Source organism: Mesoplodon densirostris, chromosome 8 (assembly GCF_025265405.1).
Source record: "Mesoplodon densirostris isolate mMesDen1 chromosome 8, mMesDen1 primary haplotype, whole genome shotgun sequence".
In the NCBI taxonomy this organism is placed as follows: Eukaryota; Metazoa; Chordata; class Mammalia; order Artiodactyla; family Ziphiidae; genus Mesoplodon; species Mesoplodon densirostris.
In genome coordinates this window covers 99,993,277-100,010,940 of record NC_082668.1, presented here as the reverse complement: position 1 = coordinate 100,010,940, position 17,664 = coordinate 99,993,277, and the positions used below count along the sequence as shown (strand labels likewise).

At 37.6% G+C, this 17,664-nt stretch overlaps 1 protein-coding gene and 1 pseudogene across 2 annotated transcripts in view; both read right to left on the bottom strand.

Moving 5' to 3' along the window:
- The window catches only part of PPP1R1C (protein phosphatase 1 regulatory inhibitor subunit 1C), a 130,023-nt gene that overhangs the window by 14,121 nt on the left and 98,238 nt on the right, over positions 1 to 17,664 (bottom strand). The gene's annotated exons all lie outside the window — the stretch shown is intronic.
- On the bottom strand, positions 3,312 to 3,896 carry LOC132495398 (glycine cleavage system H protein, mitochondrial-like; annotated as a pseudogene).

The window sequence follows — 17,664 nt, the reverse complement described above, 5'->3', positions numbered from 1 at the left end:
TCAGTTTAAGCATGACTTACCCCAACCTCTTCGTGGGGCATCCAATCTGTCTTGGCCTGGAGGATTACTTTGGAAGCTTCATCCTCTTTCCTTCCTTTGCACCTTTGTCCTATATTACCAATATTTATCATTAATACTATCTAAACTACAGTGGGGCTCCCTTCTGTTGCCCCTATTATTCTCCTTATCATCATGTGTAATAATAGTAATAACATATTATTACAATGCTTTTAAATTTTTCAGGGCAAAAAGTATATATATCATTCTATTCTCAACATTACACTGTAACATGGAATGGGCTACTGCTATTATTCCCATTTCACAGCTAGAAAGTTGTGTCTGCCAATAATTAAATGGGTTGCCCAACATAGCTTGGCAAGTCAATATCAGAACCCAAAATTCCTGAATTTGACGCTACAGTTGACCCTTGAACAACACGGAGGTTAAGGGGACCAACCCCCATCCCCACTCCCAGCACACACACACACACACACACACACACAGAGTCAAAAATCCACATATAACTTTACAGTCAGCTCTCTATATTTGCAAATTCTGCACCTGCGGATTCAACCAACCACAGATCATGTAGTACACTAGTGAAAATGAGCAGGGCCCTATAGAGAACTGCCAAGCATAAAAGCCTTTCCATGTCCCCCATTTCTTGTTTGTAAGCAAAGGCTTTCAGCCTCCTAGACCTTCCCTGAGTCCCAAAGGTCAGATTCAAACAGTTACTAATTAGGAAAGTGAGGGAATGCAGAAAGAAACAGCAGTGCAGCCATGGGGCCTGATCCTGGTTCCTCCTAGGGGGACGTGCATATCAATTTGATACATATCTCTGAGTTCTTCTACAGGAAGTAAGGCCCCCACCCAGGTGGAGGATGGTAACTTCAGGCTGAGCAAAGAATGTGGACCCCAGGCTGGTTGGAACCAGAAGGCTGATGGTTGAGATTCCTGGAACACCACACTGTTACCTCACCACAAGCCAATCAGAGGAAAGTCACACACCCTGCAGACCTCCCTCCAAATCCTGCCTATAAAAATCTCTTCCCTGAAACCCATCCGGGAGTTCAGGTCTTTTGAGCATGAGCCATCCTGTTCTCCTTGCATGGCCCTGCAATAAATAATCCTTTCTCCACTCCAAGTGCTGGCGTTTTGGTTTGTTTGGCCTTACCATGTGTCAGGCACACAAACTTGGGTTTGACAACAGTAGTATGTATTTACTGAAAAAAAAAATCCATGTGTAAGTGGAACTAAGCAATTCAAACCTATGTTGTTCAATGGTCAACTGTAGTTCTTTTCCCACTATGACATCCAATTTCTCATTCCTGTTGGGCCAAGATCTCATTCTTCTAGTCACAATGTATTCCTAATTGAAGATTTATCTCCATTCCCTTGCAGTATAATATGATAAACATTTTGACAGGTTTTTTTTTCCTGAAGAATATGGCTTCTTTTCTCATAGTCCAAAGAAAGTTTCAAGTGATGGCAATTTTAATCCAGGTGTCAAGAAAGACAATAATAGATGGAGATGATTCAGAAAATCAGGACTTTATATTTCTCCTTACATCATAATATTTAGACAGCTGCTTTTTCTCTGCCTATTTGTAGAGCTGATGCTACTTAGGAATAAGGCAGATATTTTTCCACGACTGTACTAATTTCAAATATTCTGAAGTACTTTTTCCATAAATTATGGAAATGTCCTACTCCTCCTGAACTACTTCCTGCACCAATATTACTGCAAAATTGCAAATGAACTTAGTCTTGATTCTTTTTTTCCTAGAAAATGTAATCGCCAAAAGAATGTAGAAAGACAGATTACATCTGTTGAAGAGTCAATTACTGAATCAAATTTTTCAGGTTTTTTTTTAACAAAGTTATTTTAGGGCACTTATTATGATAGCCCAATTATTTTTAGATATTTGTTCTTAGGTTAATACTCTGTACACAAATAAGTGTGATTGGTATGTGTTGAGACAGAACAGCTTGTACCTTTTTTGCTACATACCAAATATCATCATAAGAAGCCACAACCATCATACTTGAAGAAAATCCAAACTTAATGAGCATTGTTTTTTCTATTTCTTGTACTTATGAAGTCTCCAAATTAAGAAGAGCTTGTGTTCCACAAACATGCTTGTAAGGTGTTTAGAACTCAATCTATTTTTCTATAAAGACATGTAAAATGTGAGGAATTTTGTTTTATTTTTCAAGACTGCTGACATGCAAATCCTCCAGAGGACCTACATTTGCTGTTTTGATAAACATTCATTCATTCAGTGGATGCTGGGCTTTGGGGCCTGTGCCATCACTGGCACCAAGGATTCAGGAAAAAAAAAAAAAAGGTAGGTTATTATGCATGTGAAAGAAAAGAAACACATTTGCTTTTGGAAGAGAAGGGATGGAATCCACAGGAGCTGGGCAGCATCTGAGGGAAGGGAGAGAAGAGAGGACATCTGCTGGATCACAAGAGAGGCAGGAGGGACCTGGAAGACAGACCTGAAAGAAGAGAGATCACTCACGAAGATTTTAAGAGAGTTTACTTTGGAGTATCTGATATTAAACCCTCCCATCATTTTATCTTATGAAATTGTTGGTAAATTCTACATTGCTGTTTACATCTGTGTGCAATAAATATACTCCAAGAAGCAGGAAGAGAAAAATGGGAAGAATATAGTTCAGGTTTCATGACAGTTATTCAGGGAAGCCTTCAGTGCCTATTTAACCCATAAAGATACAGAAATGCAGAAGCAACGGTTCCATTTTTTTTAAATTAAGAAGTTGAATATTTTATTATTAAACTTTATTTTCCTGCAAGGCTGTTGCTTCAGTGTATAAAAATAGCACCAGCAAACACAGTATATTGCAAAATTAAGACAGTATTGTTCTTTATCTGACACTGTACAACTAACAAAAACTCTTCTCCACTGCCAGTTATTTCTAATGGGAAGATCATTAGGTATTTTGACCCAAATACAGGCATGGCTGTAAGCAAGTTACAGTATTATATAAGGCTTAAGATAACAATGTTATCTTTGAATTACATAATTTTTATAACTAGGTTTACCACAGTTTCAGGAATTCTGAATATTATAACTGGAGCCTATCCTAAAAATTATAGGGTGCTGTGAAAAAGATGCATAGTGTTTAAGTGAAGTCATTAGGAAGTTAAGGGGTATTTTCTTCAGGTAACGTGGCAAGTAGTTCCTCTTGCTATAAGTTGCTTTTTAAAAATCTCTCCATCACTAACTTAAGACAACTATGCTAGATTAAGTTGTTTCAAACTAGTTTATTTAGGGGTTCCATCTTCACTCCTCAATACATTTTATGTATCTCTCATATGCTTCTTCACATATCTAGTTCTGAAAGGTTTGTGAGTGTCATCTTGATCAGCCAACCATCTTCATAACAAGATATGTTGACAAGCCCTGGATTTTCTGCTAGAGCTGCATTCATTTCAGTTACTTCTCCTGAGAAAGGAGACTAGCGTTCACTAGCAGCTTTCGCACTTTCCAAAGCACCGAATGAGTATGTTCAATTTTGTCCCAGCTTCACGCAAACTACAGTAAACAACAGCTCCAAAGCTTCATGTGCAAAATTGCCGATCCCCACACTATTCCAACAGCGTTTTCTGTTATTATCCATTCAAGGGTGTCTGTTAATTTACGCTCGGAGAACGGAGGTGGGCTGGTGAGCAGCGCCTGCAAGGCGTCCACCAGCCGCCCGCCCTCAGTCTCCAGGGCCCGGGGCGAACACAGCAACCCCCGCAGCCTCCGACCCCGGCGCTGAGACGCTGCGCAGGCGCATAGAATGCAGACCTCGGGCCACGCGCTCCGTGCCACGCTGTGCGCAGCACCCCGTGCCACGGGCGCCATGTTCGCCTTGTTCGCCATATTCGGCTTGTTCTCCAGGCTGCGGAGCGTCCTTTTAAGGGCCAGATCAACACTGGCCTTGTTTCTGTGACCAAATACATTTCAAGTTACAATGGGAGTGCCAGAAACAATTTCTTCAAATCCCGTCAGTTCCATGGAAAGAATTAAGGAGTAAACCAGCCACTCAGCCCCACAGTAAGCCAACTTTTTATTTTCTTGTCAATTCACTCAAAATTGGTTTAAGGTGTGGAGAGGGGAAGGGAGGAAAGGATTCTCAGTATTTGTTCTATGTATGAGTGATTGATTCCTAATTATTTTGTTTCTTATGATGTGCTTTAAAACACGTCATGGAGTATGTGGTGTGTGTACATGTACAGGAATGAATGTGCTAATTTTATCGACCCTTAGGGAGGGTTTATTAGTATTTCAGGTACACTAATCAGAACTAACACTCCAGGGAGTGAGTTAGCATTTGAAGGACACTAATGGAAAACTTACATAAGAAGAGCACCGTTTGTAACTCCGATCAATACCAGAAAATTTTACATTAGCATATAATATGTTAGAAACAATTTTTCTTCAGGGAAATAAGTGGTGTTCAAGATACGTCTACTGGCTAGTTACATTGAATGGATACATTCATTGCATTTGCATGAACAGGGTTTAAGAATCTAGTAAACCTCATAGTACACATTCTTCAAAGTGGAATGTAATTTCGGAATTCCAGTCTGTTCTGTGTGCGGTCTTTGTCACTTGATTCTGACTAGAAGTTTAAATTAACCCTGCGCCTAGAAAATTGTCCCCTTTGCCTTGAGTAAACCTTTCATGTAAGTCGCTTGTTGGAGATCTTAAAAGGACAGAGGGCTGAGTTGCATTGAGATTTCAGAGCAACTTCTATGGGTCTGACGGAGGGGGGCTGCTTGTTGACAAATATTTGCATGTGTGACAGAATTAGAAGCCAGCCATGCTGATTACCTGAAGGAAAGAAATTGCGGTAAAGGAAACTGAAAATATGAAGGCATAGAGTCTGGAGGGAGCTTGATATATTTAAGAAAAAGGAAGAGGGCCATTGAGGACAGAAAGTAGGAGTGCATTTAAAGCCAAGTGGAGAGTTGTGAAGGGAGTTAAGTGGATTGGAGCAGCCAGGTCATATAGGATCTAATTAGCCATGGTGAGGAGTTTAATCTGTTTCTAAGGATAAAAGAAAACCCCACTGGAACACAAATTACTTGTTAGTTGAATACTATCAATGTCATGGATTGCAAGCACATTTGCCTAAAAGGCCAGGAGAGATGAAGCAGCCATACTATACAAAACATTAGCTCAAGTTCAATAATAAATGGAAATTGACAGCAGACTTAGGGGTTAAGGATACCATAGTGAATGGTGAGGACTTTGGCAAATGAAGATCACATGCTTCATCTTGTGAACCTGTGTCCTGGGTGGTGGTGGTGCAGGGACAGCCTCAAATCAGATCCAGGTGATTGTTGTCATGCTGAAATATGAGTCAAGTATTGCCACATCCTCCTGCTTTCCAAGACAAGCAGTACATCTGAATTGCTGCATTAAATCTAATGTTTAAACGATGGTAGCTAATTAAAAAGAAAAATAAATTAGTATGTGGGATAGACAAATCATGAACTTAAATGGGGCTCTCGGACTACCATAAATAACCTCTGATCTATATCGTGAATGTTTACCTTTCAGTATATATGAAATCCCTCTTGAGCTTACTTTCCTTATAAATTACAGCTTAATTATTCCTACTTTGCAGAAAAAGGAATAAAATCTTTCAAGCTAACCCCAGCAAATTTTAATTTCTACACTCCAACATCTTTTCATTTAGCAAGTATTTGTTGAGTGGGCACCATGTTGTAGGTGCTTGAAATATATGAATGAACAAAAGATAAAGATCTCTGCCCCTGTGAACTTTATAGTCCTGGGAGGACACTTAGATTTAAAGGATAAGTGGGAATAGCAGGAAATGAAGAGGTCACAAAGGAGACTGAGGTGGAGAGGTGAAGAAGACAAATGGTAAAGGTAACAAAAAGTGAATTATATAGTGTAATGAAGGTCTCGATGCTGTGGAGAAGAGAGAAATAGAGCAGGATGGGGGGGCGGCGTTGGGAGTGCTGATGGTCTTGGAAGGATTTCCACACACATCTCCAATTCCAGAATTCTTAGGATCTGCCTCTGCTCTCATATCTAGAACTTCATTTTATCCTTTCTCTAGTGCCTTCTTCCCCTCAGTTTATAAATGGACTCAAATGTAGTCAAGTATCTTCTATCCTAAAAATAAACAAACAAACAAAAAACTCCTTTAACCGTGCATATGCTTCTTGCTTGTATTTCATCCTTTAAGAAAGGAGCTGTCTAAACTGCTGGTCCCACTTTCTCACATCCTGTTCACTCAACAACCTACTCTGATATGACTTCCAGTCCAGTCTCCTTACCAAAACTGTTTATAGATGACCTTTGATTGGCCTCATCCAAACACCAGCTTGGTGTTTCTTAAGCTTTAATCTTATTTCACCGTTCCTCAGTCTTTGCCATTGTTAAATATTTACTCTTTCTTGAGGATTCAACTTCTCTTGGCTTCTGAGATATCATTCTACCAGTGACCTCCCTGCTGCATTTAATTACTCCTCCTTCTGTCTCCTTCGTATTTTATTTTTCTGCATTTACTACCTTCTTCTTAAATGTTAGTAGTCCCGCAAGGTAATTGTTACTTCTTTAAGGCTAGGAAATCCTTCACTAACACAGGCATCAGAACCTCAACATATCCAAAACTATACACTCATTTATTCTCTTTTGATCTTGGTTAACTGGTCTTGGTTAACTGCTTTCAGTATTTGTTTCTGCAAAAAGAAGGTAAAACTTTTGGATCATTTCATCTGCCCTGGGAAATAGGTTGCTTATTTTTATTTTCAAATTTTTAAGTTTTTATTTTTTAAAATAATGGTTTATATTCTCATGTAACTGTGAAGATTACATTTGTGAATAGAGAATTTTGGTATAAAAAATTAAATATTACGTGTTACGAGAAACTTACTAGTTATCATCTGAAAGCATTTGACTTTCAAAATCTGGCATATTGCCTAAATTTATTCTTCAAGAGATTAAGTTTATATTGTCATTTCTGGAAGATTGCATCTGGAATGTCTTTATCAGTTCATCCTAGACTATCTTTTTAAATAAGATTCAGTTTAAATATTAAGCACAGCATTTAAAGAAACTGAGCTTATCTAATCATCAGAGGTTAGGGCAGAAAAAAATTCTCATCTGGTTTTCATCTGTTATAAATAGTAAATGTCACCCAGTTTACTACTTGTGTAAGATTGAGAAAGACATCCTTCACCAATTCACTCCCTGCAGCCTTATTTTCAGAAAGTATATTCAACTACATAGCTTCATCACAGATGCACATATACACACACAAATTTATAGTTCAAGAGTACTGTTTAACAGTACATTGACATAACATCAGGTGAGAAAATGAACTTTGGCTTTGATTCTGAACTGCTACCCAATCAGAATTAGCATTTATATTTATATAAAATATTATTGGATAGGTTTGTTAGGTCTCTGAAGACAAGAATATCCAAATAAAACATACATACTATGCACATATACTAAAGGAAAATGAATCCATTTCATCTTGAGAGACTAAATATTTATACTTGAAATGTTTTGCTTTTGGTCAGGTGCTGAAATGAAAACCAAATTCAAATGTATAATTTATAAATATGAGTATTAAGAGAGAATATACTATAATGGAATATAAATATAAATTGTTTAAAAATACATGTGCTCTTGGAAGATAATGCTGGGCACAGAGTAAAACAGGAAATTTATTTACCTAGAAAATAACATTCAATCTAACTTTTAGATATGTACTATTTTTCATTTTACTGGTAACAAAGCATATAATTAAAAATACTACCAAATTAATTAGCAATATAGTGATGATTATTGTGATTAAAGGAAATTGCCATCTGGTTATGTTACTCTTTGAGTACTTTTTTTATACTTTAAATAGTACTTGCTTTGTGCTGTGTAATGAAAATGAGACTTTATAGAAATATCTATACCTGCTTGCATTTATAAAAAGGCAAAAAAACTAAATGTGAGACAAAATACACAATCCACAATTATGATTATGGAAGAAATACATGAAACATTTATCTCAAAACTGGCAGATTTTTGAAGTTCTTGGAGAAGGGCTAGCTTTTCCAACTTGGAAATACACACTGTAGCAAATGCTCATGCTTATGCTTGGAACAATATAAGACACCAAAAGACTTATAGTGTTGATAGCTGGGCCAGTTAAAACGGCAAGTCAGAATTAATGTCTTCCTTTTACTACCCTTTCTAAGCTACTGCTGAGTGGGAGTGGTCTTGAAGGATTTGGCTTTCTGTCTACCTACAACTTTAAACAAGAATTTACTACTGATAGTTCTTTCCTGGTAGTATTTAGTTGTTCTTGTGTTGCAATAATGTAAACAGCTGGGATCTATTTCAGAATTGTCTGGCTCCAGCTGGACATGCCTTTAAAAAAGAAAAAACCCTTTTGTTCAGAGCTGGGTTTTCACTGTAATCACAGAATTTAGTTTACAAAACCAAGACATAAATGGTGTTCCTGCACGGAGCTGGTTTGACTTGGTTGTCTAGAGAGAAGAAACTCCAACTGCTTGTTCTTTCCTTTCCTCTAGCATTTGAGATTGTCTGACTCTATTAAAAAGGCCTAGAGGTCTAGTTCCTAGTGGGATTTTGTTAAGTAGTGTAAGTGAATTTAAATAAGATGTTGTGTGCACCACAGAATGATTCTGACTCATTTAGGACAAGCGTGTTTATCCCATTCTTGCTACTAGAAACTCTATTAGTGAAATTTTTTGTCTTAGTCTTGATTACATTAAACCAAATATGTAGAGCTAAGGAAAGAACACTGAGGAGCAGAGACAAAGAAATAATCAGTGTAGTTGAAATATCCACGAAACTTTTCAGGGCAAGAGGAATCAAGTGATAAGAAAACTGCCAAACGCTGAGTCAGCCTTGCCTGATTGTCAGTCTCTGCGTAGTCATGGGAAATCACTTGTTCCTTGGTTAGAGCCTCGCTCTGTGTCCCTGTCACCTTGACTGCTACCCATGAACTCTGATGACCAAGCAGGCAGAAAACACCACCACCGGGCTGCTATGGATGAATATCAGTAACCCTCCTCCAAACTTCATCAAACTGGTTTCCAGTTTAGAAGTCTATTGAAACTTATGTGGACTAGAAAATTTGTATTGAGTCCATGTTGAGTCCCTCAATATATGAATCCCAAAACATGTGTGAAGTATCTGTTTTTAATAGTCTAAAGTATGTTAGAATCTACTGATAGTAAAATCCCTGAGTAGAAAGTGGGAGGTTGTTGATGCCACTTTACTTGTTATCCCAATAAAGCACACGGAGTAAATGTTCAAGGCAGTTGCCTGAGAGATCTGTAAAGTTTTAAATCTTCTGTGCAGTGTCAGTTTACAATCAGAGAATGCATGTTGATTTTTAAAGTTTCAAAATAAAAGTTAGGGGGAAACCTGCACAAAGTTAAAAACAGTTACTGAGAACTACTAGAAATAATGTTATTACTTAAAAGATAGCCAAAAAGCAATCACTCTGCTCCCTGAGTATGATGCTGGCATTTGGACCAGGTCATTTTAATGGCGAAGTTTGCAGCAGCAGGTGATTGCCATTGCTCCATTTCCTAGTCTATGGTTATCCCTATGGGAGCTCACTAAATACTTAGTACCTTTGTGTAGCTTATAAATTGTAAGTATTTCTAATTTTGAGCAACAAAGAAAAATATCTACTATTGTAAACTGTGGACTTGTGACCAGAGATTGCGCCATGATTGAGAAATCCACTTCTCATTCTCATTCATTCATTCAGCAAGTACTGATGTAGTATGCTAAGTGCTAAATACTCTGCTAGGCTCTGGGGATCCAGTAGTGACCAACATAGACATGAGCACTGTTTCATGACGTTTATAGTTATTGAGTTCATTAATTAACTCAATAGATATTTCTTCAGTGCTGCCGTATGCCGGACATTCTTCTGTAATGGAATATGCAAGTAAACAAAAAAGAAAAAAATCCTGACCTTGTGGAGCTTCTTCTTAGTGGGAAAATCCAGATAATAAGCACCAAACATGATAAATAAGTAAGTGATAAAATACGCTAGGAAGATAAAAGTATCATGTGAAAGTATAGAGCAGGGGAAGGGAGCAGGAGTTCAGTCTGAGTGGTGGTAATTTAAATACAGTGGTCCACTTAAGAAGCTGACACAATTGAGAAAAGACTTGAAGGAACTAGGGAGTTGGCCGTGCAGACATCTAGAGGAAGAAAGTATTAGGGCAGCGGGAAAAGAAAGTACAAAGGCCATAAGGCAAAGGGATGACTGGCATTTTCAGGGAACAAAAAAAGAAGCCATTGTGCTTCAAACAGAATGAGCTAGTGGGAGAGTAGCAGGTAGAAAGATCAGAGAGGTAACAGGGATCCAGATTCTGAGCCTTGTAGCCCTTATAAGGACTATAAAGAGTCACTCTTGTTGATGTATTAAGAATATACTGTAGTGTACAAAAGTAAGCAGACCCATTAAGAGATAATTGCAGTAATCCAGGTGAAGAATACTGACAGCTCAAACAAGAGTGATAACAGTAGGGGTTGTGAGAGGTGGTTAAATATCTTTTGAGAGTAGAACCAATGGGATTCCCTGATAGATTGGTTATCAAATGTGAGAGTTAAAAAGAAGTCAAGGAAGACTAAAGTTTTTGGTCTAAGCAACTGGAAGAATGCAGGTATCTTTAACTGAGAGGAAGAAGATTGCAGGAGAAGCATGTTTTTTTCCTTTAGTGAGGAAGTTAGTAGGGGACAGGAGACGATCATGGTTTTTGTAAGGGACATGTTAAGTTCAAGATGTCTGTTACATACCCAAGGGAATATCCTTTATATTTCCAAGGTAGTTTGATATGTGAATATGGAATTTAAAGGCTATAAATTTGGAAATCATTTGTACGTAAAGGTATATGGAACCACTAGACTGGATGAAATTACCAAGGGGGCGAATATGGTTAGAGATGAGGACCCAGACTAATCCCTGGGTCACACCACTATTGAGAGGTCTGAGCGAGGAGGATGAAAAAACAAGAGGAACAGAGAAGGAGCAACCAGTGAGGTAGGAGGAAACCTGGGAGGTGTGGTGCACAGGGGCCAAGGAGAGAAAGTACACCATGGAGGAGAAAGTGATCAACTGTGTCAAATCCTGCCAAGTAAATCGTGTGGCAAGATTCCATCACAAGATTTAGCATAGTAAGGGAAAGACAAAAAAAATCATTAAAAATATGATTAAAGTCATGAAAGACCATTTTTAAGAGACTGTCTTAGTGATACGTATAAATGTTTCTTTTCCCACACTCTCATAAAGTGTGAATATTACCTTTTCAGAGAGAATTTTAAATGTATAGGTTGTTTTATTTTATTTTTCTCCAATTATGAAAGAGACAGCTTTTCTTTTTGCTTGGGGGTACTGATATTTTTCTACAAAGTGTTCACATCTTTAATTTATTTTTCTTTTAAAGTATTAGCATGATTTTTCCTTGATTAAGAGAGCTCTTGATATAATGATGATAACATTTTGTCTGATGTTTTCCAGTCTGCAGTTTATCTTTCAATAATGTCTTGGCTCTCAGAATTTTTTAAAAATTTATTTCTATAGTACTCTCTCACTTTTTTTCTTTGTAACTTCTTAACTTTTCATTTATGTCTTAGATGTATTTTGTAAATATATTTCCAGACTCAATATTTCATATGTATCCATCGAATCCATGTTTCCACATTGTTTTCTAGGTTATTTTACACTATCATTTAAATTTTTTATTCTATGATCTAGCTAGGGTTTATTTATTTATTTATTTTAACATCTTTATTGGAGTATAATTGCTTTACAATGGTGTGTTAGTTCCTGCTTTATAACAAACTGAATCAGTTATACATATGTTCCCATATGTCTTCCCTCTTGCGTCTCCCTCCCTCCCACCCTCCCTATCCCAACCCTCTAGGTGGTCACAGAGCACCGAGCTGATCTCCCTGTGCTATGCGGCTGCTTCCCACTAGCTATCTATTTTACGTTTGGTAGTGTATATATGTCCATGCCACTCTCTCACTTTGTCACAGCTTACCCTTCCCCCTCCCCATATCCTCAAGTCCATTCTCTAGTAGGTCTTTGTCTTTATTCCCATCTTACCCTTAGGTTCTTCATGACCTTTTTTTTTCTTCTTAGATTCCATATATATGTGTTAGCATATGGTATTTGTTTTTCTCTTTCTGACATACTTCACTCTGTATGTCTCTAGGTCCATCCACCTCACTACAAATAACTCAATTTCGTTTCTTTTTATGGCTGAGTAATATTCCATTGTATATATGTGTCACATCTTCTTTATCCATTCATCTGTTGATGGACACTTAGGTTGCTTCCATGTGCTGGCTATTGTAAATAGAGCTGCCATGAACATTGTGGTACATGACTCTTTTTGAATTATGGTTTGCTCAGGGTATATGCCCAGTAGTGGGATTGCTGGGTTGTATGGTAGTTCTATTTTTAGTTTTTTAAGGAACCTCCATACTGTTCTCCATAGTGGCTGTATCAATTTACATACCCACCAACAGTGCAAGAGTGTTCCCTTTTCTCCACACTAGGGTTTATTTTTAATGTATTTATCAATACACGTTCATTTGACCAAAACACTAAAATATACTAGAGGGCAAAGTAGACCAAACATGCATGTTATGTGATCAGCTTTCTTATCTGTCCCTTCTCTGTTTTGAAACAGTTTCCCTTCAGGCACGTTGCAGTGTAGTTTTTCATTGAAGAAACACCAAATATTTGAACTTCAACAAATATAACTGAGGTCTATTCTGTCATACAGTCAAAGCAGACAGTTGCCTTAGGCAGCAAAAACATTCCACACAGCAAATTCTTTAGGGATTGTTTTTAGTGTGAGAAGCTAGAGGCAGTAAAATACAAGGCATTTCCCATTTTGTCTGAAGTGAATTAAACCAGAATTTAAATACCTCTTAGAAGTATCATCTTTGGCACCTATATTCATGTTTATATTCCAATGGGGGCTGGAGGGTAAAGCTACATAAAATACTGATGAACATTTTAGGAAACAATTTAGTAGCTATCCATTTCCTACAATTAAAGGATAAATATTCAGAACGTGTTACTTTTATTGGAAAGAGATGTGTGTGTTTGTGTGCATGGAGATGAAAGTGTGTGTAAGAGAAAGCTTGCAAAATAAAATAGATAAGAAAAAATTAATTTTACCTCTAATTATTCATCTCTGGCAGTTAGAAGGCTCAAACCAAAAACAAAGAATTGGAAGTATGAAAATTCAATCTTTTATAATTTGATTTTTCCCAGACTTTAGCAATCTGAGGAATTAATGAGATCTTAAAATCAGTAATATTTCAAATCTCTTTTCACTCTTGGACCCACTTAAGGCCTCTTTAAAAATCCACTCTGCCCTGGGCTGGCCCCAAGGTGTTCAGGACTTTGTTGGGATGTAGTATGTAGCAGTATTCACAAAGGAATGTATTCCAGTCAGGCTGTCTTGTTTCTGTCCCTCCAGGTACCGTAGTCTCCCACAGGGTGTCACCAGACTCCACTCAGTGCTTCAGTTTCCCATCTGCTACAGCTTTGCTCCATAAAGTATGTCAACTAGGGTCCTCCTGACACCAAGGCAGAGGGAGATCTGGGATAAAGCAGAATAGAATGTGCTTGCTGCCCACCTGTTGCAGTTGATTAGAGGAGTTCCCTAGTAATATTGCTTAGGCCTTCAATGTCCAACAGTGCCTTTACTAAAACAAATCATTCAGTCTCTTAGTTTCTCTTAGTCTCCCTAATGTTTTATAGCTAGCATAGTCAGCATATATTCAGCACTTATTGAGCCCATATTCTTCTAGGACTTAGACATGGGCCAATAAAGACAGAGCAGGAGGGGCTTCCCTGGTGGCGCAGTGGTTGAGAGTTCGCCTGCCGATGCAGGGGACACGGGTTCGTGCCCCGATCCCGGAAGATCCCACATGCCGCGGAGCGGCTGGGCCCGCGAGCCATGGCCGCGGAGCCTGTGTGTCCGGAGCCTGTGCTCCGCAACGGGAGAGGCCACAGCAGTGAGAGGCCCGCGTACAGCAAAAAAAAAAAAAAAAAAAAAAAAAAAGACAGAGCAGGAAACAGTGTGAGTTACCACATGTACCCTGTGCTCAGAATCACGCCTTCTCACTCATTAAGACTCTCTTCCCAGGTCCAGCTGAAACTCAGAGAGTCTGGTCCCTTTGTCCTTCAGAACAACTTTCCAACAGTGATTTCCATGCTAAACACATGTAAAGATGCTTTAGAGACAATGTTTCATGATCTTGTCAGACATAATCTGAGTCTTTCTCAAAAATCAGGTGAGATCTTTGCTACAAAATATTTTCTTAACTGTACCCCGTCTGATCACCTTTCTAAGTTCTATCACTTTAAAGGCAAATGACTTACTTCCAGCATCACAGGCATGCGTTTATCTGTAGCTTTATATATCTGTAGCATGTATCTATCCTTTGCATGGAATTCCTAACCAGTTCATAAGCTTCTTATGAACAAAAAACTCTTTGTGTCTCCTTATGGGATACAGAATGGTAGGTAAAGGGCAATATATAACCCTGAGTAAATCTCAATACTTTGGGATCTACTTTGTCAAAGTAATAGCTACTAGGGGGGAAAAAAAGACATTTAAAAAAAAGAATGTGTGTGTATATTGTTAGAACTTTTGGGTATTTATTTTCCCATTAACTGTAAAGTTTCTGCATATGAGGCTTCTCTCCCAGACATCTATGACTTAGTATGTGGGATATTGGTAATATGCAGAATAGAATATGTAGCCATAGTGAAATGGACGTGACCTTACACAGGATATGAGGTGTATTTAAAGAGTCTTCTGAGTGGCATTTCAACCACACACATTAGACTCAGTTAATATAATTGCTGCTAAGTGCAGTTTTTATCGATAGCACAATATGTTTAAGGGAAGCCATTCGGAAGTCATGAAAGCTCACCACTATATTAACCCTGCAAGTTGTATCTCAGAATTAAGACTTAACTGAGTGACCACTTTCATGTGGTCCAACACTCTTCAGAAGCTCAACATTCAATAGTTGCTGAATATATGCTGATTATTCTAGCATTAGAAATGTAAGAATTTCAAGTTTCTATCACAGTGCTCTAATGCTTTCTGTCCAGATACCTTATATAATCTCTGCACCATAATGGAATGCATCATCTTTTTTGTTCTTTGGTTTTTTTTTTTCTTTTTAAATAGCCAGACATTCAATTTTACTTTATTTTATTTTTTATTTTTTTAATTTTTATGGGAGTATAGTTGCTTTACAATGTTGTATTAGTTTCTACTGTACAGCAAAGTGAATCAGCTATACAAATACATATATTCCCTCTTTTTTGGATTTCCTTCCCATTTAGGTCACCAAAGAGCACTGAGTAGAGTTCCCTGAGTTATACAGTAGGTTCTCATTAGTTATCTATTTTATACATAGTATCAATGGTGTTTACATGTCACTCGCAATCACCCAATTCATCCTAACCCTCCTTGCCCCACCTTGGTATCCATATGTTTGCTCTCTACATCTGTGTCTCTATTTCTGCTTTGTAAATTAGGTTGTTTATACCAATTTTTTCAGATTCCACATATATGTGTTAATATATGATATTTGTTTTTCTCTTTCTGACTTACTTCACTCTGTATGACATTCTCTAGGTCCATCCACGTCTCTACAAATGACCCGATTTCATTCCTTTTTATGGCTGAGTAATATTCCATTGTATATATGTACCACATCTTCTTTATCCATTCCTCTATTGATGGGCATTTAGGTTGCGTCCATGACCTGGCTATTGTAAATAGTGCTACAGTAATTCTTTTTGAATTATGTTTTTTTCTGAGTATATGCCCAGTAATGGGATTTCTGGTCACATGGTAGTTCTATTTTTAGTTTTTTAAGGAGCCTCTATAATGTTTTCCATAGTGGGCATACCAATTTACATTCCCACTAGCAGTGCAAGAGAGTTCCCTTTTCTCCACACCATCTCCAGCATTTATTGTTTGTAGATTTTTTGATGATGGCCATTCTGACCGGTGTGAGGTGATACCTCATTGTAGTTTTGATTTGCATTTCTCTAATAATTAGTGATATTGAGCATCTTTTCATGTGTTTGTTGACCATCTGTATGTCTGTTTTGGAGAAATGTCTATTTAGGTCTTCTGCCCATATATTGATTGGGATTTTTTAAAAAAATATTGAGCTGCATGAGCTGTTTGTATATTTTGGAGATTAATCCTTTGTCAGTTGCTTCATTTGCAAATATTTTCTCCCATTCTGAGGGTTGTCTTTCTGTTTTGTTTATGGTTTCCTTTTCTGTGGAAAAGATTTTAAGTTTAGGTACCATTTGTTAATTTTTAAAATTTTCATTACTTTAGGAGGTGGATCAAAAAAGATCTTGCTGTGATTTATGTCAAAGAGTGTTCTTCCTATGTTTTCATCTAAGAGTTTTATAGTGTCTGGCCTCACATTCAGGTCTCTAATCCATTTTGAGTTTATTTTTGTGTATGGTGTTAGGGAGTGTTCTAATTTATTTCTTTTACATGTAGCTGTCCAGTTTCCCAGCACCACTTATTGAAGCAGCTGTATTTCCTCCATTGTATATTCTTGCCTCCTTTGTCATAGATTAGGTGACCATAGGTGCTTGGGTTAATCTCTGGGCTTTTATCCTGTTCCACTGATGTATATTTCTGTTTTTGTGTCAGTACCATACTGTCTTGATTACTGTAGCTGTGTAGTATAGTCTGCAGTAAGGGAGCCTGACTACTCCAGCTCAGTTTTTCTTTCTCAAGATTGCTTTGGCTATTCAGGGTCTTTTGTGTTTCCATACACATTGTGAAATTTTCTGTTCTACTTCTGTGAAAAGTGCCATTGGTAATTTGATAGAGATTACGTTGAATCTGTAGATTGCTTTGGATGGTATAGTCATTTCCACAATACTGATTCTTCCAATCCAGGAACATGGTATATCTTTCCACCTGTTTGTTTCATCTTTAATTTCTTTCATCATTGTCTTATAGTTTTCTGCATAGAGGTCTTTTATCTCCCTCAGTAGGTTTATTCCTAGTTATTTTATTCTTTTGGTTGCAGTGGTAAATGGGAGTGTTTCCTTAATTTCTCTTTCAGATTTTTCATCATTAGTGTATAGCAATGTAAGAGATTTCTGTGCATTAATTTTGTATCCTGCTACTTTACCAAATTCATTGATTAGCTCTAGTAGTTTTCTGGTGGCATCTTTAGGATTCTCTATGTATAGTATCATGTCACCTGCAAACAGTGACAGTGTTACTTCTTTTCCAACTTGTATTCCTTTTATTTCTTTTTCTTCTCTGATTGCTGTGGCTAGAACTTCCAAAACTATGTTGAATAATAGTGGTGAGAGTGGACATCCTTGTCTTGTTCCTGATCTTAGAGGCAATGCTTTCAGTTTTTCACCATTGAGAATGATGTTTGCTGTGGGTTTGTCATATATGGGCTTTATTATGTTGAGGTAGGTTCCCTTTATGCCCACTTTCTGGAGAGTTTTTATCATAAATCAGTGTTGAGTTTTGTCAAAAGGTTTTTTCTGCATCTACTGAGATGATCATATGGTTTTTCT